At 44.4% G+C, this 21,249-nt stretch overlaps 1 long non-coding RNA gene across 8 annotated transcripts in view; it reads left to right on the top strand.

The window, feature by feature from the left end:
• LOC149122102 (uncharacterized) overlaps positions 1–21,249 on the top strand; it is a 140,324-nt gene extending 119,075 nt beyond the window's left edge. For 6 of the 8 annotated variants that reach the window (XR_016221077.1, XR_016221076.1, XR_016221065.1 and 3 more), the window contains 2 exons: positions 1,621–1,673; positions 20,995–21,249. This is a non-coding gene — a long non-coding RNA (uncharacterized LOC149122102). Of the gene's footprint in view, positions 1–1,620; positions 1,674–19,805; positions 19,929–20,435; positions 20,525–20,994 lie in introns of all 8 variants that reach the window. The other 2 variants (XR_016221068.1, XR_016221067.1) reach the window with 2 other exon arrangements.

Raw genomic sequence — 21,249 nt, 5'->3', positions numbered from 1 at the left:
AGATACAATGTTTAACATTTAAATGTCTATATTGCTATTTTTTCTATATTATATTCCTTAACCTGTTGATAAATTTGGTATCTTTTGTTTACAAGCCATTAACATTGGTCTCCTTGGGGATTTCCTATATTTTTTCTTCTTTTTTAACTCAGATTCTGTTTGGTTTGCTGTGTATACTATTAATATTGCATTAATAAGTATGTATTATGAATAATAGCACATATTAGTATATTGCTATGTATTAGATTATTTTTCATATGTATTTTAATTTCACGAGTTTTTCATGTGACTCTTACCTGTCCTTTAGATGCCAAGCTCAGAATGTTCTTATCTCTAGATTACAGTTTTTAAAATTGTATTTCCATTATTTGAATCTTGAATTTCTCTGGAATCATTTAGATGGAAGCTAGAGATCAGAACCTAATTTTGGGGGGCATTTAATTCACTAATTTTATTGAAATAAAGATGTGTCTGTTTATGTTGAAAAAAAAAGTTCTCGTTGGCACTTTGCTGGGGACAGCACCTTTGAAATTAAGGCCGTGGTGCTGCTACTCAAACAGGCAGATCACAGTGCCAGCCTCCTTCTCAGCACAGGCCATGAGGATGGCAGATGGGGAGTCCTCTGTGCTTCGCAGAAGCTCCCACTTGTGCTCTGGCTTCTCGATCCTCCTGGGAATGCCAACTCTACCCCTAGCTCTTCAAATCTGGAGGGACAGTTTCTTCATTCAACAGTTATTGAGGTTCTGACTGACTCTTTAGTGTTAAAAAGGAGTATCTCAGGTGCCCTGCCCTGAGATAGTTTACCACGGAGAAGGTATCATCTCCACCAGCTCACATCCCAGTGCAGGCAATAGGTATATGACTGACAGCACTGACTGGCACTTGTCATCAGGGCCAAACTGTAATAGCTGCACACAACTGTGGGGTGCATCAGTACAAACCCCCCAAAACAGGGAAGGAAGAAACTGTGTGATAAATGGAACATTCTTCCATTGGATGAATCTAGGTCTGCAGTGGAGACATGCTGAAAATGAGGGTGATCAGCAGGGCAGCATCGTGCAGAAGCACTCCGTAATTCCCTAGCTCCTTTGGTCCCTTCACTACAGTGAAGATATCATTCAGGAACACAAAATACAGCGTCCAGGTGAAAGGCACCAGCAGAGCCTCTCTGTGGCCCTGCCCCCACCCCCATTGTGTTGAATGGTTAATCAGAATCTAGTTTCATTTTGTCCAAATTTAGCCAGTTTTCCTGTCACCAATTATAATAAATAATACATTGTTTATACATATGAGATTTGCCTGTATCGTAGACTACGTTTCATTTTGTCTGCTTTAGAAATCTGAGTTCAGGATGGCCCAGGTGCTTGGGCCCTGCACCCCATGGGAGACCAGGAAAAGCACCTGGCTCCTGGCTCCTGCCATCGGATCAGCACGGTGTGCTGGCTGCAGCGCGCCAGCCGCGGCGGCCATTGGAGGGTGAACCAATGGCAAAAGGAAGACCTTTCTCTCTGTCTCTCTCTCTCACTGTCCACTCTGCCTGTCAAAAAAAAAAAATTATGATGAATTTATAGATTAATGTAGGAGAAAATGACATTTTTGCAATTGTGTCTTTCCTTCCAGGAACATGTGAGGTCCTAAAATTACATTCGTTAGACATGTGTCATTTCTTTCAGGTAAGTCTTGTTAAATTTATATTAGGCCATGCTATTTATTGCATAATATCAAAATAACTTGATTCTTAATAGCACCAGTTTGTGAGTATTGATATAAAAGCGTTTTCTTTTGTAAAGATTACTTTTGTAACCTAAAATGATCCTTAATTGTCGTCATACATTTTAACATGCTCTTTTCAATTTTTATTTCTTTTTTAAATTAAAAAAATGTTAAGGTAAACACATTTCATGTATTTCATGGATACAGATTTAGGAACACAGTGGTACTTTCCAAGCATGCTCCCACCCTTCTTCCTCCTTCTTTTTTTATTTCCTCTCTTAATTTTTATAATGATATATTTTCGATAAGTGAATAGTTCAGCAAAAATACGAATTACACAAACGCTATTCCTCAACAGTAGAGACAAGGGATGTAGACAATTATCAAATCTTAACATGTCAGTTTCACTCCTACACATTACATTTTTGGTACACAAATGTACACAGATCTGGTAAAATATATGATATTTGTCCTTTTGGGACTGGCTTATTTCACTAAGTATAATGGTTTCCAGTTGCATCCACTTTGTTACAAAAGGCAGGATATCATCCTTTTTATGGCTGAGTAGTATTTCCTAGTGTATATGTACAACAGTTTCTTTATCCAGTCATCAGTTGATAGACATCTGGGTTAATTCCTAGTAAGCAATCATACTTGCAAACCATGATGATTTGGGTCATTTTAGCTTCTAATTATACATTTTTCCCCTTTGAGGCATTAGGTAGAGGTTCTAGGACAAAAAAAATTCTGGTGATGCTAGGGTTCCTTCTTCCTTCTTGATTTATTAGCATGCTTCAAAATATGAACAACATTTTCTATGGATTCTGATTTTTTCATTGACATTTACCTAGTACTTTCCCAGAATCTACTAAGAGATTCATGCATTTTTTCTTCCTCTTATGTGATGAGTTAAATAACGTATATTTCTATTAAATTATTGTTGAATTTCCAGATAAAGTCTTTATTATTTTTTGACTCTGTTTTATATTATGCCACAGGATTCAATTTTATCAGACTTGGTTTATGATGTTACAATTTACAGCCATTTCAGCATTTTACTCCTCCTCTTCTTTCTCCTCCTCCTCATGCATGAATAAGCATGATCAGACATAAGCTGAATGCATAAAATATCTTAAAATGTACTTACATAATTTTTACCTTTAACATTATTCTTAAGGTATGTGTCATTATTTTACTTCAGGAAAATGATTTAGAACAGTTAAGTGTCCGAGTCATAAAATATTTCTTTGCAATAGAGCAAGAATTTTAATGTAATTCCAATTAATTTCTAAGCCTCTGATTTTAATCATTTCATGTATCCTTTATTTTTAGTGGAAAGATTGATACATAGATTATTTCTTAGTGCTCTCTTTGTCACATTTTATTATCAGGGTTGGGCTCATCTAGTAAAACAAGTTGAAATGCTTTCAGTCTTTTGAAATGTTATTAAATATTTTAAATATTAAATTAAAAATTTCCCCTGTATCTGAAAATATGTTTACTTAATTGTTCCAGAAGTGTGTATTTTCATTTTTCCTGTATCAAACTTGCTTGTTTTTACACATTTTATTGGCTTTGTAAAAGAAAAAGTACTCTATATATCAGTTATAGTGTTTTTCTCAGTTTGATTTGGTTTAAGAATTATGTCTTAGCTTCTTGGATTAAATACCCATCTCAATAACTCTCTAATATGATCATGAGACCAAACAAAGCTCATGTTTTTATCCTTCTTCCAATGTCCTACTGAAAAGACCTTACTCCTGTAGCAGGGATAAATGCGCATAGTCAATATAGCACAAAATATGTAAGAAATTCAGTAATCAAGGGAGCATGTGACAGTAGGGAAGGGTTAGTGAGTAGGAAGGAAAGCCCTCTAGGAGTTTAGAGGAAGGATTCTACCCTACCTTACACAACTGAGCATGGACTACAGAGTAAATGCATTAAGCCATGACAGAAATGTTCTCACAAGTACCACAAGATCTTTGACAATTCATTTGTCCAGCGAACAGTATAAACAATGAGAAAAGTGAACTCAAGAAAACAGAAATTGAAAAAAATACATTAGTAAATTTTAAAGATTAAAAATATTTGAGAACAACAAAAATCCCACGGATAAAACAATGATCACTAAACTAAATTAAAATTTCAGCAGAAGTAGTGGGTATTACATAACCAAACCAAACAAACAAGAAACAAAACACAAAGGATAGAACTACATATCTAGCCTAATGTTTTGTTACTCCTATGCCAAATATCCTCATTCCTCTCCCCTGGGCCCTCTGCAGATTACTTATGTAACTTGATAATACTTTGCCTGTCTGACGAATGCCTCTCTGACACAGACAGGCACTTGATGTACTTTGGTCAGCAAAAAGTGAGTGAGTGGACTTAATGAGTATGATGCTGAACCGGGACTTTGACCACCTGTTGGGCCCCACTCTCTTCTCTTTGCTTCTCTCTGAAGACAGTCATGGAAAACCATATGGGGCTGCTCATTCAGCCCAGGGCCTATCTACAAGTAACCTGGGGCAGCTGATGCCCACATAGCACAAGGGAAATAGAATCCTTTCTAATTAGAAGCACTGAAATGTCAGGATTGTTTGTTATCACAATGTTTGGTAGTCAGCTGGCTGATTCCACAAGCTTGAGTAATTATCCCAAATTCGGGGGGAAGCATAAGAATGAGTGAATATGAATTTTAAAGATAAAACTTGAAAGACAGGTGGAATAAGAATCCAGAACACATGGGGAAGGAGTTCAAAAGCATATTGTGATTAAATTGGAAGCACAAGAAGGGCATGAATCGATCAGGGAATGATTACATTCTATAGAACAGTAAATATTTCTGTTGTGAAATGTGTCACTATTGTTCCCTTATTTTTTATTCAATGCAACTTTGCAGATTTCTTCTTTCAATTCCAGGACATTTTTCCTGATTACCTCTGATCCTCAAGTGTGTAGAACAATGAGTGATACCAAGTTAGTTCTTTTTGAAACATCTAAAGGAAAATGACTATTTTTCATGATAATTCATCTCCTTTCTGTCTTATTGGTCCCTTGTTCCTGGCAGAAAACCAAAGGCCCCTGCTCTGTCCTGAATGTGCACCCCCCCTACACACAAGTTCCCCTCATGGTTCCCATGTTGGAAGTTAATTGCCGATGTTGCAGTGTGAAGAGGTGGGCCCTTAGGGTGTGGTTAAGTCCTGACAGTGAGGCCCTCACAGATGATGGACTGCAGGGGTGGAGGGAGTGGGTGCTGCCTTTCCCTCCGCTGAGGGCACAGCAGGGAGGCATCGTCCTGCAAGCCCGCGGCAGCCCTCACTGGACACGCCAAACCTGCACTGCCCTCACTGGTGCTCCCCACGCTCCAGCACTGGGAGGAGTGAATTTCTATTTTTTGTGAACCACCCACCCTCGGGCATTTTGTTAGACCAGCACAAGCAGACGAAGCCATCCTTGGTTTTCTGAGTTGGAAGGGGTATGGGAAGATAGCTTCAGAGCCTTGACTTTCTCCAGAGAAACAGGCAGGTTCTCTCTCTTTCTCTCTCTCTCTCTCTCTCTTTTTTGACAGGCAGAGTTAGACAGTAAGAGAGAGAGAGAGAGAGAGAGAGAGAGAGAGAGAGAGAAAGGTCTTCCTTTTGCTGTTGGTTCACCCCCCAATGGCCGCCGCGACTGGCGCGCTGAGTCCAGCGCACCACACTGATCTGAAAGCCAGGAGCCAGGTGCTTCTCCTGGTCTCCCATGGGATGTAGGGCCCAAACACTTGGGCCATCCTCCACTGCACTCTCGGGCCACAGCAGAGAGCTGGCCTGGAAGAGGGGCAACCGGGACAGAATCCAGTGCCCCGACCGAGACTAGAACCCGGTGTGACGGCGCCGCAAGGTGGAGGATTAGCCTATTGAGCCACATCACCGTATGAAACAGGCAGGCTCTTCTTCACTCCCTGCTGTTGAGGCAGGAAAAGGGAAAGCTCATCCAGTGAACTGTGGCTGAGAAATCAGTTCTTTTGCTTTCTGTAGATCTGTTGTAATACATATTTAAAAACTAGTTATTTAAAAGTAAAATCCAAGGCATACTGGAGTTCTTGTTTCTCTTATTTCAAAGTGTAGCATGGTCTGTGCTGTGGTGTAGCAACACCTCCTGCAGTGCTAGCATCCCACGTGGGCACCAGTTTGAGACCTGGCTGCTCCACTTCCAATTGATTTCCCTGTTAACATGCCTGGGAAAGCAGCAAAAGATGCCCCAAGTGCTTGGACCCCTGCCACCCACGTGGGAGACCTGGATGAAGCTCCTGGGTCCTGGCTTCCGACTGCCCCAGCCCCAGCCTTTGCGGCCATTTGGGGAATGAACAAGTGGATGGAAGACCCCCCTCTCTCTGTCTCTCTCTCTAACTCTGCCCTTCAAGTAAATAAATAAATCTTAAAAAAAAAAAAAAGACAATGTGTCATACACCATCATCTCTCAGTTGATAAGGAGAAAAAGAGCACTTGAGTTTTAAGATAAAAACACATTTTCTCCTAAGTAGCAAGCATTTGAGGGTGCTTCAAAAACTTCATGGAGGGCCCAGCACTGTGGCGTATTGGGCTAAGCCTCTACCTGCTGTGCCAGCATTCCATATGGGTGCCCATTCATGTCCCAGCTGTTCTTCTTCTGATACAGCTCTCTGCTGATAGCCTGGGAAAGCAGCGGAAGACAGCCTAAATGCTTGAGTGATCAGAAATCTGTGAGTGATCAGAACCTGTCACTCCAGCCTCTGCCTCACAGGCAACAGTTGATGACTTGGGGAGAGAGAGCTCCGACAGTGAAATGACAGTGAAATTGCAGACAATGCAGCAATGCCTGGTTAGCCACCCCCCAAATACCCGTAGGATGAACACAGATGACCTCGAGGTAATAACCCACATGAGGTCATCCCATCCGCACTCAGTGAGAATCCCCATGTTTGTGGCAGTCCCCAGGCACCCCAGGCTCTCAGGGCAGGCACTAGACCCCATCCCACCTGCATGTTTGCTGTTAATATAGGAGCAGACACAGAATTCAGACCCTGGATTCCAACACCTGTAAAAAGGCTTCTGCTAACCAAGGGCCGAGGATATGCTTGTATCTTTCCAGAGAATGTGAGACAGCCCATTTGGGTCCCAGCCAGAAACATCAAGCCTGCAACTGACAGTCAACCAGAACCAGCTGAACAAGACTGAGAGCACGCCTTGTTAGCGGACGCACCTCCCCTATCATCCTACCCTGAGGAACTGCCCATAGCCACATCCATTACTGTTTTATACCCACTAGATCTGGTCAGCCACTCAAACGGCCCACAGCCTGTGTGCAGTCATGTTATTCCTGATTACCATTGTTCCTCATTCCTACCCCTTCTGAGCAAGCACTCCTGTGGTCTCCTGTTTTGAGCGCTGGTTAGTCAACGACGGGTAAGATCCCCTGGGGGACAACCTAAGACAGGCACAGCCGCATACGGAGACCACATCGAAACGGGGTCAACAATGGTATGGCCAAGATTCATGCCTCCCGTTGCTCAAAAATAAACGAAAAGGGGGGAATATTGTGGAATGAGGTGAGAAGGTCATGCCAAGATGGCTGCTGGCAAGTGAGCATCAGTTACTCAGGAATGGCTTTGAAATCCACCTGGCAAGGGAGCCTGCCTGGTAACAGGCTGTGATTGGATGGCTTTGGAAACCACATGGCAACAGGTTGTGATTGGTTAGGGCATAAACCACCCCTTGACCAGATTGGCTGCCTTAGCTATTTAAGCTGCTGTACCAACTGAAATAAATGAGTCTGCAGGCTGCTCACCTCTGGCCTGCTTTCACCCATCTCTGGGGGTCTGTGTGGTGACTCCGTGCCTCTTGCCCCCACCATGCTCCTCCTCTCAGAACGAATCCAAAGCAACACCTTCCTACTGTTTACATGTCTCAGTTGGACATCGCTGTGCTTGAAATCAGACTCCTCCTTGATAAGGTGTTAAATGGAAGAATCTATGAGAAGAAAACTGAGAAGAAATTTGGGGAAATATCTAGCAAGCTAATGCTCTGGTTTTATTTTACTTTGTAAGATTTATTTTCTTTATTTGAAAGATTGCAATGGAGATCGGGAGAGACAGAGAAAGAGATCTTCCATCCACTGATTCACTCCCTAAATGGCTACAATGGCAGGGGCTGTATGAGGCCAGAGCCAGGAACCCAGAAACAGAGCTTCATCTGTGTCTGACATCACAGCAGGTACCCAAACATTTGGGCCATCTTCCACTGCCTTCCCAGGGGCATTAGTAGGAAGCTGGATTGGAAGTGGAGCAGCTTCGTCATGAACTGGCACTCTGATATGGGATGCCCATGTCGCAAGTGGTGGCTTATCCCATTATACCACAGTGCCAGCACTAAACTAATGCTCTGTTAAGTGCAAGGTTTTCCTTTCTGAAAATGAACTGAACTTTGATTTGATGTAGGATATATGATATTGAAATCTGAGGAATGGTCTCCAAAGATGATCAGGCCCTAATAGTTGGAACCTGTGAAGGCAGTCTTACATGGAAGAGGGAAATTCACACATGTGATTGAATTAAGGGTCTGGTGTTGGGCAGATTGTCCTGGATGTTCCTGGTGGGTCTTTGGAAGAGAAAGGTGGAAGGAAACTCTACAATAGATGAGGAGAAAACAATGCCATGCTAGAAGCAGAGATTGGAGTGGTGCATTTTGAAGGTGGAAGTTAGGGCCCAAACCAAGAAATATATGTGACCCTTAGGAGGAGCAGCAAAAGTCATTAGGGAGCATGTGGCCTCACCAGCACCTTGACTTCAATCCAGTGAGACTCACTTCAGACCTCTGGTCTCTAGAACTGTAAGATAATACATTGCTGCTGCATTAAGCTACCAAATATATGCTGATTTCTTACAGTAGCCTTAGGAAGCTAATACTGATAGTACCTGGCAAAATTGTTGTAGTTTCTGAATTGCCCTACATATTGGAAGACTCTGCTCTGAAAAAAAAAATCCACAAAATTTTGTTCAATGTGCAACGTTTGGTTTATTAGATTTTTATTTATTTATTTACTTTGAGAGGCACATAGAAAAAGAGAAATCTTCCATCAGCTGGTTGACTCCCTAAATGTCCACAAGGTGCTGAGCAAGAGTTAAAGTCAGGAGCCAAGAACTCAATCCTGGTTCCCCATGGGTGGCAGGATATACAATTATTTAAGCCATCACTACTGCTTCCCAGGGTCTCTATTTACAGGAAGCCGGAGTCAGGTGCTGGGGCCTGGGAATCCACCACAGGTATGTGATTGGAACCCCAGGTATGCTTACCCCTAGCCAAACATCCACCCCCAGTGAGTTTCTGTAGACCTAAATGTGCCCTAGGCACTATTCATTTGTGGAAATTATTTGGGATGAAGACTAGGAATGAAACCTTTCAGTTTTTTAAGGATTGAACTGTGGCCGCCTCGAGGTTGTTGATCTTTTAACCTGGAGTGGCTGTGAATGCAACCTTCTTTGTGGTGGGGTCTGGTTAGATGATATAATTAAGATAATGCCAGAGTGGGCTCTAATCCAACTGGACTGGCATCTTTAGAAAAGGGGGATTTTTGGATATGGAGGCAGACACATACAGGGGAGGATGAGACAAAGACACAGGATGACACGGTCTGCAGACGGGGAGCACCTGAGGCTGCCCGAGCTAGGAGAGGGGCAAAGAACAAGTTCCCCTCACAGCTCTCCAGGATCCAGCCCTGCAGACACCTTGCTCTCCACCTCTGAGCCTCCAGAGCTGGGATAGTGCACATTACACCCCTGATGCTCCAGCCCGTGGTCTGTGGGACTTTGTTTGGGGAACCCTAGGAAATGAGTACACAGCTATCACCAAGGTTTGGGCATTACTGCTTTTTTTTTTTTTTTAAACAAAACTCCCATGTGCTACTGCATTCTCATGCCCTCTCATTCATTACTCCTATAGGCTACAGTCAAGCCTTCCCACTAGGAGTTGTTTAAATCAGGTTTTGTTTTATTTTTTTGAGTTTACATTTAAATTTTAAATGAATGAATTTCTAGGTAGCTAATTCTATGTTTACATTGGCAAACTGCCTTACTTACAAATCTGAGTAACTCTCTGTCCCTTGCTATGCTTCTTTTATTCTTTCTCAGCTACAATCATAAAGCCCACATTTCATGGAACATGGCGTGGACAGGATTGCTAAATGGATTGGGATGGTCTTGAGCTTCCAGGACCCAAGGAGAGCAGAGTTCTGCAGATAATCTGGAGATCAGGAAAGACTGGGTAGAGAGTGGGAAAGTTCTTCACCCCTACCCCCAGTTCCCATTCATCTGTAAATGAGTCCAGAGGCCAGAACCCAAGTGTGCTTTTCCACTTTAAGTGGCTGAGGGCTCCCTGAGGGTTAATGCTCTTTCTGTGCTTAAGCATAACAATGCAAACCAAAGATTTCACTCCTTGGAGGTCTTGAATACAGCTGCTTGCATAGTAGCTGAAGGGATGCAGGGTTCCTGATAGGGCCTTCTCTCTGGGTTATGCATCTTGAGTCTGTTCACATGCCCTTTTCTCATCAGACACCTACCTTCTAGGGAACTGGGCAGGGCAAGAGAGTGGGTGTGAAAGCACAGTGCTCAGATCTGTTTCCTCCCTGTGCAGTGTTGAATGGAGTCAGGTCCCAGGACCACCAGTCAGGGCAAGGCTACCTGCAAGTGCTGGCTTTCCTTTAGTCCTAGGCTTGGAGAGTTTATTTCTGACATGGGAGCTGGTGAGATGATCATGGATGCAGTGGAGCTGAGCTAGCGCGTGAAGGAGAGGTGCGTCTTAATTTGGTTTCTCTGATTTGGAGAATTGTAGATCGGAATATTGTAAAGTTATTGCCACCAGTTTTAGTCACACCTATTGCTGAGAAGTGACATTTGGGTAGAGTTTTGTAAGGTGTCCAGCGCGTAACAAATCTTCCCAGGCAGACGAATCAATTAATTCACAGGCTTTTATTGGGGTTCCGCTCCCGGGCGAGGTTCCTGGGTCCCAATAGAGCAACAGAGCGGGGGTGGGGGGCTGGGGGGGTGGGGAAGTCGTGCTTCAGAGATTGGGAGAGCTCCTTTTATAGATTCAGGGCATGGGGGTTAAAGGTTGAGGCAGGTCTGATCCTCATTGGTTGACCTTTAGGCACCAGCAGTGACCTTGACAAGGACTTTCTTCCCTGCAAGTACAGGTAGGAACTTTACATTCCCGGAAGTATAGGCCTTCCTTCCATGCGGATCCCAAAGCTACCAAGTTTCAAGACTAATTTGATGGGAATTTAGAACAGAGAAATAGTCACATCACCTTGCTAATTCTACCACTACTCAGAAGTCAGAAAATCATAATAGGTAATCATTCTCTAAGAGTTTACTGTGTGCAGATCCTATTCTATGCATTTTTTCCTGCAATAATTCATTTAATCCACAGAAGAACCTTTTACAGTGAGAAAGAGAGTGGAAGGTTCGAGTAATCACTGAGCCAGCACATCAGAAGCAAACATGTTTTAACAACTTGGCAAATAGGAAAATGATGTTCACTTGGCTTTAAATGCTGGGAACTGGTTTAGAATATGTTTAGAATATGCTGAGAAAGAAGCCTGCAGAGAGCACTCTCCCTGCCTGCTGGGGAGAATACTCCCTAGAAGTTGCTTCAGGACCTGAAACACTGTTACATGTTTCCCACACCTAGAACTCTGAGTGTGTGTGTGTGTGTGTGTGTGTGTGTGTGTGTGTGTGTCTGTGTGTTTGAATCTATTCATGATTAGTATTATAACAAGTTTGTTTTGCTGTTTATGTTTTTTATATTGAACCTCTTTGTGTCAGTAGGACGATTGGTTGATTGATTAGTTCATTATTTGTTGATTGAACACACCTGCTGTGTACCAGACCCTGGGCTAGGCACTGAGGACACACAGAGAACCATGTTCTTTGCACTAAAAATATTTATGATCTAGCTCAATTTTGACTGTGCCTGCTACAATATTGAGGCAAAAACCAACATTTAAATTACCCAGAAAAAAACTAAAAAGGAAAGGTGGGACTAAAGGGGAAACAGAATCTTTTAGGTGAAGGGACTCCCTAAACCCCAGAAATTAGGGGTAGGTTTTGCATCCCAGTGGGTTAAGCCACCACTGGGGATGCCTGCATTCTATATCAGAGTACCAGTGGAAGTCCAGGCTACTACGCCTCTAATCCAGTTCCCTACTAATCCTTGGGAAGCAGTAGATGATAGCCCAAGTAACATGGGTCTCTGCCACCCAAGTGGGAGATCTGGATGGAATTCCTGGCTCCTGGCTTCAGACTGGATTAGCACTGGCTGTTGTAGCCATTTAAAGAGTGAACCAGCAGATGGAAGATCTCTCTCTCTCTCCACCCACACTTTCTTTCTGGTATTCTGCCTTTCAAACAAATATTACAAAACAAACCCAGAATTCAGGACAAGGGGCTAACCTTGGTCTGTGCCAATCTCAACTGTTCTTTCTTCTATTTCCTTCTCCCTCTTCAGAACGAATAGGTGCCAGTAGTCCCCAGTTAGCCTGGCTGGAGGAATCCCCTAAAATCATGCTGTGGGGAGCAGAGGCTGTGCCTGTCCATTGGTCACAGACTTCATCCTCAGCTGTAACCATTTGTTTGCATGAATGCAGTGGGGAGATTTGTCTTTGTATTTTTTTAATTTTTTAAAAAGATTTTTGTCTCCGTCCTCCACTGAAATAAAAAGGTCAACCAAGGATCATGAACAAATCATGCCTGGAGTGGTGGAGAGAAAGCAAAGGGAGAGGCAGTGCTTTGTCTATGGATCAGCCTGTTTAGGACAGAGCTAAAAAACATTTTGTTTCAAGCCAAGTTTTGTGCATTTGTCAATAAAACCAGGCTTGGAAAGGGCAGAAATCAGCCCTGCTTGTCACAAAGTCCCCCATGGGTAAGAATCCATGCCTAGCAAAGGGGCTTGCAGATGGCAGTGTTCTTCATCCTAATAATAGTCCTGCTCTGGCCACCTGGAGCTGGGCCTCAGCAGACCCGGTGGTGAGGACTTAAATACAAGGTATGGCCCCAGGATGCTGCAGTATGTGAGTGAGGAGTGCACAAGGACAGGAGGGAGTTGATGTAGGATGCGTTGGTGAGCAGGCTGCTTTCACGGGCAAGTGGAGAAGTCAGAGTTTCCCAGAAAGTGCGTGGAAACTTTCACATTAGTTTCTTAGGGATGTGGGGAGCTCACAGCTGGGCAGTGCCAGGAATTTGTAGTTCAATAGTTTAGTTCTCAGAGTGGTTGGGAACATTGGTTATGGTGAGATCAGAATCTTTGCATACAGATATGCTTGCTGGAACCTTCAAACATAGAGCAAGTGAACTTCACGATGCAGCAGCCTCCCTTGCTTATGGAGAGCCTGGACTGTGTTTAGGCCCTGACAATGCTCTGCAGGGCTAAGCAAGGCCCTTGCAGCTCAAGGATGGAGGACAGGAGCAGCAAAAATAGAATGTTCCCTTCAGCCATTAGGACCCATTGGGGCCTCCAGATTCTCCCAGGCTTGGGGTATATCTTTTATCTTGTGCAGTGAAATAAAAGGAAAAGACTGAAGTGAACTGGGAGGAAAAAAGAGGACTCACTGGGTGTGAAGACAGTTGTGGAAGATGGAATTCTGTTCAGCTTAGCAGGTGAAGAAAGAGGTGCGATTGAGACCTGATGTGTCCAGGGCTCCGTGACTTGGGGCCTGCATGGTCTACTTGTGTAAAGCTGTTGTTGAAACACTACTTATACTGCAAGATACAACAGCACCCCTGATTGTCAAATAGCCACATCCTAGCTGGGAGGGTGTGTGCTCAATGGGGCATCCTCTCCCACACTTTTAATATTTTCCCAAATTGCTTGATGTCAACTGTGCTGTAATTTAATCTTCTTGAACTTAGCATGTTTCACTTTCTTTTCTTTGCTCACTGTTTCGAAGACAGCCTGGTTAAATCCTTCCCACTCATGAAATCGCTAGTCAAAATATTTTAGGAAGGAAGCAGAAGCATTCATTGTTTGCCTTATTAAAAATTAACACAGGCAGATGGAGAAAGACTACAACGAGTGTGCTTGTCTTAGTCCTACTTGTAGTCTGTCCCTGTCCTCATCTGGCACATGAAGTCTCAACTCATTATTCTCACCCCACAAGGTTGCAGGAATACAGGAATGAGACTGAGGTTAAAATATCTTAGGGTCACACCAGGGAAGGAAGTGGAGTCAGAGCTGGAGCTGGAGATGTTTGGGCCAGACCCATGTTGCCCCTGAAGCAATGTAATAGGGCAAGAAGAAGGTGTCTGTGTTTCTTGTGCATAACATAGTGAGAAAACTTGCCTGCTCTGAACTCCAAGCAGCACTTCCCAAAGAGAGCAGAAACTGTTTCTGCATTTCTGGATACTCTGCCCTCCAGTTATTTTTGAGTCTCTTGCCTATGAACTCCCTTGGATTCTTTGAGTCAGCCAGGCATCCGTGTCTGTGAGCACTCTTTGAGTCATTCCCCTGTGCCAGATGCTCTCTTGGGTGGTGTAACGGAGAGAATAACTTGCCTCCTGCCCTCTTCGAGGCCGCGATCTTGTGGGGATGTGCTCCATAAGAATCTTCGGCAGTAGGGGAAGTCCTCTGATGAGGCCAGTGCCCAGTGTTCTGGGGATCCATGGGAGGGGCACCTGGTGGCCTAAATTATTCAGACAGCTATGTTTGGGAGCACAGCTTTCATCCTTACCTCTAGCAGTTTTCCACTCCAGGGACAAACAGCCCTAGGAAGGGGGAAAGCCTGGTGGTAAACAAACCTTCTTTCTCTAGCCAGGGTTGGGTAAGCTGCCTCGGGTCACTCCTCACTTAGAACAGCACAGTCTCAAAAGTGGGTCACAGCTGAGAGCCGTGAAGTGAAATGTTTTGTAGGGAGATCAATCATGAGAAGAAACAAGTGATCCTTATGGTTTCACTGTAACCTACAACTTTTGATCAGAGGGGCCGTTCTCCATTTTTTATTATCTGAGACAGCATTTAAAATAATGTTTAATGTTTTTGTTCAAAAGCAGAGTGTTGGGGATAAAAGTAAGGGGAAGGGTGGGGTAGTGGAAAGATTATCCATTCTCTGGTTCACTTCTCAAATACATGCAACCTCCAGGGCTGGGATGGGCCAAGCCAAAGCCAGGAACCAGGCACTCCATCCAGGTCTCCTACTTGGTTTGCAGGTGTCCAGTTACTTAAGCTATCACCTGCCGCTTTCTAGGGTGTACCTTAGCAGGAAGCTGGATCAGAGTGGGGCTTGATCTTAGGCCCTCTGATATGTGAAATGGGCATCCCAAGTAGCAGTTTAACCCTGGGTTAACCCACTGTGCCCAAATGCCAACCTCAAGGACAACATTGCTTTTAGGTGCAGTATTATGTCAGGCATCTCAGCTCTGATTGGGTTGTAATGTGTTTCCACATTGCAGACAAAGAACTTGAGACAGCAATTTGTTGACTTACTCAAGGTCACACTGCTTACCAACGTCTCGACTGAGGGGTGGAAGAATGTGCAGGATCTCATGGGGCCAAGAGCAGGGTGAAACCTAAGACAAGCCAGAGCCCACTGAAATTGACTGCAGCTCAAACTGTATTGCCTACAAACACCAAGGAGGCACTGTGCTGCCATGGGTTGTAGTTGTTGAGCAGAGCATGATGCAGTTGTTATGAGCATAATAGCAGGATCCCTAGAGTGTGGGGAAAGGTGGCAAGAAGAGGTGGAGACTTGATCCCACAAAGTCTGCTTCCATCAGAGAGATACAGACTCAGGCTTGCCCTTCTGCTGGGTCAGCAGGATGGGGAGTGCAGTGAAACTCAACAGGACAAGGGGGCTTGGCCAAATATTCAGAGCAGGGAGTCAATACCAGGGCACAAACCTGGGGTGTCTGGTCCTTCTGTCTGCCACAGGCCCACTAGGAATGAATCTAGCTCACCTGTTCACAGTGAGGAGTCTCTAAACAGACAGCCATGCCTGCCCAGAAATTCATTTTAATCTTTTAGATGTGAAGCACAACTTGAACTTTCCATTCTGACGTGGAAGCAGGCTGGGGCAGATTACAGGTGCCGGGCCCTGAACTGTTGTGAGGCAGAGCTCAGCATCCCCTTGTAGGCAATGACCTTGGCTGGCCACTGCTTGATGGTTGGGATCCCTTGTGGCACAGTCTCCCATGGCAGGGGCTCTCCCTCTCTCAGACCCTCTGCTTTACCAGAGCCATGGCCTCAGTGCCCCTCTGGGTTCCTCACGGTGAGCCAGAAAACACAGATTTGCAGTTGGCTGTTTTATACCCTGTCAAGCTCCCCAACAAGTCTGCTCTACATCTCTAATCAATAGGCTGAGCTGTAGCACCACTTCCCAGCTGTGGTGGACCATGGGCTGTGAAAGGCTCACTCTAGGACTTGGAGTCTGTCACTCAGGTGTAGCCACATAGACCTAAAAATCAGGGAAAGACACTGAGAAATGATGAGAAACAGGGGCTGTGAGCCTGCCTGAACCCCAAGGCTCTAGTTCTCTGCCTGCTCTGCCCCTCCTGTGTGTGGACACCAGGGAGGACCCCACAGACCCTAGTCCAGGGACATGCTGGACCTCCCGGCATTGCAGGGATGTCCCTGTGCCAAGCAGAGAATGCACTCCAAGACTGCCTTGGAGAACTGGCCCCCCTGTCATTGGCTTATGTTGTCTTCAGATGAAATTCCTCTCTAGTCGCAGCTTCTCTCCACGCTCCTCTCCTCTGTGGCAGTGAGTCCCAAATACTCACTTACCCTGTGTGTGTCCTTCAGGCCCTTGCTGCCATTGCTCACATTGTCCCCACTGCTTGGAAGCCTACACATTGCCATTTCTTGAAATTGCCCTTCCTTCAGAGAGCAGCCTTCACAATAAAACTTTCTTCTATGCCTCCCAGGAGACCAGGAACTTATTGTCTTTCCTGCTCATAAATCTCTGCAATAGCTTTTATTATGCCCCTTCTGAGAGTTGGCTTTCTTTTCCCTCTAGGAGTCTCTCTCCTTAGATCAGGAGCTCCTGGAGGGCAGGGGCAACACTGATTTATTGTGCGTCCTGCCCAGGGCACTCATGGTGGCGTCCCCACACAGAAGGACCCAGTAGGTATCTCAAGACTGCAATGATAACCTACAGTCTGTTTTCCTCAAGCAACTTCCCAGGCTGCAGCCAGGGCATCACTAATTTCATGCTAGTGATCTCTCAAAACCTTCTTTTTCCTCATGTGGAAGGTAGGATTATAATTACTTGATGAAAGATAATGGCAGAATCTAGATGTCTGCCTACTTGATCCCAGTCCCCATATACTCCCCACTTGGACAAAAGAGCATAGGAAGGACCTACGTACCATAGGGAAAAACCCAGGATACAGTGTGCACTTTGCTTTTTTTTTAAGATTTATTTATTTATTTGAAAGAGTTACAGAGAGGCAGAGGTGAGAGAGAGAGGCAAAGAGAGACAGAGAGATCTTCCCTCCACTCGTTCACTCTCCAAATGGCCACAAAGGCCAGAGTTGGGCCAATCCAAAGCCAGGAGCCAGGAGCCTCCTCTGGGTCTCCCACATGGGTGCGGGGGCCCAAGGGCTTGGGCTGTCTTCTGCTGCTTTCCCAGGCCATAGCAGAGAGCTGGATCAGAAGTGGAGCAGCTGGGACTCAAACCAGCATCCATATGGGATGCTGGCACTGCAACACTTGCTATGCCATAGTGCTGGCCCCAGGAACACAGAATTTCAAGAGCTTGCTGATCAACAAGGAATTCTGCTGGTCCCTCCACTCTGTTTATATTGAGCCTCATTTGTGTGCTTTGCCCCGATGCTAACTAACCTCAATACTTTAGCCATCTATGTAGTATTCTGCTGTGTGATTATATCTGCATTTATTCAGCTCAATACTAATTAAGATGGCCCAAGCACTGGGACCGTCTTCTACTGCTTTCCCAGGCCGTAGCAGAGAGCTTGATCAGAAGTGGAGCAGCTGGGACTCGAAACGGCACCCATATGGGATGTCAGCTCTGCAGGTGGCAGCTTTACCTGCTATGCCGGCCCCTGTGGGCTTCTTGCAGAGGTTACACTTCCAGGTGCCCCTGTGGGTCCTACATATGGACTGAGCAGGGGAGCTGTCCTCTGTCCAAAATCAAGTTAGAGGCAGCCTTTAGAGGCTTATTGCAAAGGGTTTTTTTTCTTCAAAGTCTCTTGACTCTCCCTGGTCTTACCAAGACAAGGTGGGAGATTGTCACAGGTTCTACCTTGCTTACTAGATTCAGGGAACAAGACTCCTCTCTCCCCCACCAAAGGAGGCTTTTCTGAGTCTGGTTTTGTTAATGCACTGTTCAGTTGTTCCACCAGGTTTCCTTTCCTGCTGGACCAGCCTATTTCACTAATTCCATCTTCCTGAGTGTGCCCTTTTATCTTCCACACACTTCAGAGTTCCTCCATGCTGGTGAAATATTATGCATGCAGCTGTTTGGGGGGATTCCATCTTTGTAAACCCATTGTTTGAATAACAACATCATGGCCTGAATTAGGCAGAAACAGAGTGGAAACATTATATACTGATGTTGGTATCAGACTTTTCCTTCTACCTGGGAGCCATTTTCCTCTGAGCATCAGTCATAAGATAGAGATGATCTTACCTACCCCAGATGGCTGCTTGAACATCAGATGCCATGGGGTGTGTTCAGATCCTGCCACAGAGCCAGTGTTTGGCTCAATGGGTTAAGCTGCCTCCTACATCCATCAGAGTGCCTGGGATGGAATCCTGTTTCAGCTCCCAGTCCAGCTTCCTGCTAATGTGCCTGGGAGATAATTGATGATTCAAGGATTTGAATCCTTCCCAGCTATGTGGGAGACCTGGATGGATTCCTAGCTCCTTGATTTGGCCTGTCCCAGGCTCAGCTCTTGTGGACCTTTGGAGAGTGAACCAATGAATGGAAAATCTCAATTCTCTCTCTCCCTCTCCCTCCCTTTCTCCCTCCCTCTCTCTCCCTCCCTCTCCCCCCCTTTCACTATGCCTTTCAAATAAATAATGGTTTAAAAATCCTATCACAGTAAGTGGTTTAAAATAGGTCTTTGGTAGATGTTGGTACACTTTTAATTCTCTCTTGAAGGTTAACCCAAGATCCTTTCCCCATTTGACTACCTGAAACTTTTCCTAGGATGGAAGACTTGGGATTCAGGCTTGGCCAACATTACCTCATCACTTTTCTGTGAGCAAGAGAAGAACAGTGTCCAGTGCAGTGCAGTTATTGAGGATATGGGTTCTGGAGTCGGTTCTCCATAGCTGTGTTTCTGAATCTGCACAGATATATATCCAGGGTCCAGATGCCAAGCTTCTCCCTCATCCACTTGCCTATGGACATAATATTTCAGTGGTCATAATAGTATTCAGTCCACATAACTCTGCAGATTAAAAAAGAACATGTGTGTGAAATGGAAGTATAGATTTGATACTACACAATAAGTGCTGCAAACTACTTATACTTGAGTAAAAAACACTTTCAGTGGAAGTGAATAATGAAATTCATAGCAACCAACTATGGAGTAAATTTGCTTGTCATCAAGATAATCAAGAAGAAATAGTGACCAAAATACTCTGCTCCATTTGCAGACTTCTGGAATGCTAGGACTGGCAGGGCCTTTGGAATTCTAACACATCAGTATTTCCCACATTGTGATCCACAATGATTCATCAGTTTTCTAGGGAAAATAATACCCTGTGATCAAAAGAAGTCTGGCAGACATGACATTCAAATCCTTCCCATGCTTTGGAGTTTTAAGTCCACATTAGAATGTCAAAAGCTATGCAACTCCATAGTTTGATAAACTCATTTACAATTGTTTAGCCAGTCTTCACCCAACCTTACTTGACAATAAAACCGCATAGTTTACTGAGCACCATTTGAGTTATCTAATGCTACACAACAGATTGCCCCCACATTTAGTGGTTTCAGGTAACAGTGAAGATGTATATTTCAAAATCCCATGTATTTCCTGTGCTGGAAGGTGGAAGATGCTGTCCCAGTTGGTGCTGTCTGGGGTGCCACTTCTCTCTCATATGATTTCTTGTTTCCAGATGGTTTTCTTACAAAGGTGTGCTCAAGACAGTGTTTCAGTAGGGCCAACAACAGAACCATTAGGCAGCCAAAGGCCTAACTCCTGAAAGTTGGACAACAGCACTTCTGTTGCATAATATCAGGTAAAACAAGTCACAAGGCCAGGCTGGAATCCAGGGATGTGAACACTTCTGTTCCTCTTGGTGGGAGGCCGAAGTCGCATTGCAGAAGGTCACTGAGAGTGGTACAAGGAAGTGCCATGGCCATCTTGGAGTACAATCTACTACTACACAAGGAACATTTTTTGAAACACAGTTTAGGAAATGCTAATATAGAACAAGTCCCACATTTTCTGGGTTTAGATACTGAGATTCTTGGGCATAGATTGGTTTTCCCAAGGATACATAGCTGGTAATCCACAGAGCTGAGGTTACGCTCTGGTCCCCAGACTCCAAGTTTTCTCGCTTTACCATGTTGTTCCAGAGGATGACTGATTCTGAATGATTTCAGTGTTGTCCAAACACTTCCTCCCTAAATTTTCAGGGTCCAAGAACTTGTTGTTGGCCTTCTAAGCCAGTCTGGTTTGACTGTTAAAACAGGAATAACTCAATCCACCAGGGACTTGCTTCCTGTCTGTCCCTTCCATTTAGGATAGGTTCTGGTCAAACTTGGTGGTTTTGAATGGCATGTGCAAGGTGAGCTGTCTCTCAGAAACCTCTCGTGAGAACCACGTAAGCAGGTTTGCCAAGACTTTTGCTGTGTTTCCTGGGTCTCTATTGAGTCCAGCATGTTTACAATCCACAGTCAGATCTTCACCTAATCCCCCATGTCTCTTAAACCACAATCCACCCCGGGCTAGTCACATCAGTGAATTTACTTAATGCTTATCTGAAATGGCAACTTATCCTAAACATGCCTTTCATGTTATTAAAATGTTTAAAAGCAAATCCAGAAATAATAACCCCTCTATGAATTTTCCCTGAACTGATCAAGACAAGCATGAAAACCTAACCTGATTTTTATGTCTACAAATTCTGTTCAAGCCCCTTCTACTTAATTTTTATGAAGACCCCTTATTTTGCATGCTCTGTGAGATTTTTATTGACTCTACTCAAAGCATGTTTGGGGCTTGGACATTTTCTACCTAAGTACAGTCTTCTGTTTATGTATAATGTGTTTGAATTTTATTTTATTTTCTTTTAATGCCAGCACTATGACTTAGTCTTGGATTCTGTGCTTTCCAATGGAGGAAGACGCATCTGAATTGCTCTTTGCAGAAGCCCAAAGTCACATCTGCTGCCGCAGTGCCTGGGGAATACTTGGTGACAACAGCTTGGTCAATGTCTCCATGACACGGACCCCTAGCCACATTGCTTAAACATTTGCATGAACTTGACTTTAAATGTCCTAGCTTGCTTTGCTCAGGAAAAGACACATTAAACAAAGGCACGCTTTGCAGACAGG

The sequence above is a fragment of the Oryctolagus cuniculus genome, chromosome 15 (genome assembly GCF_051225735.1).
Source record: "Oryctolagus cuniculus isolate XC-2025 breed Fujian yellow rabbit chromosome 15, ASM5122573v1, whole genome shotgun sequence".
Lineage (NCBI taxonomy): Eukaryota > Metazoa > Chordata > Mammalia > Lagomorpha > Leporidae > Oryctolagus > Oryctolagus cuniculus.
This window is presented reverse-complemented; position numbering and strand designations above follow the sequence as displayed.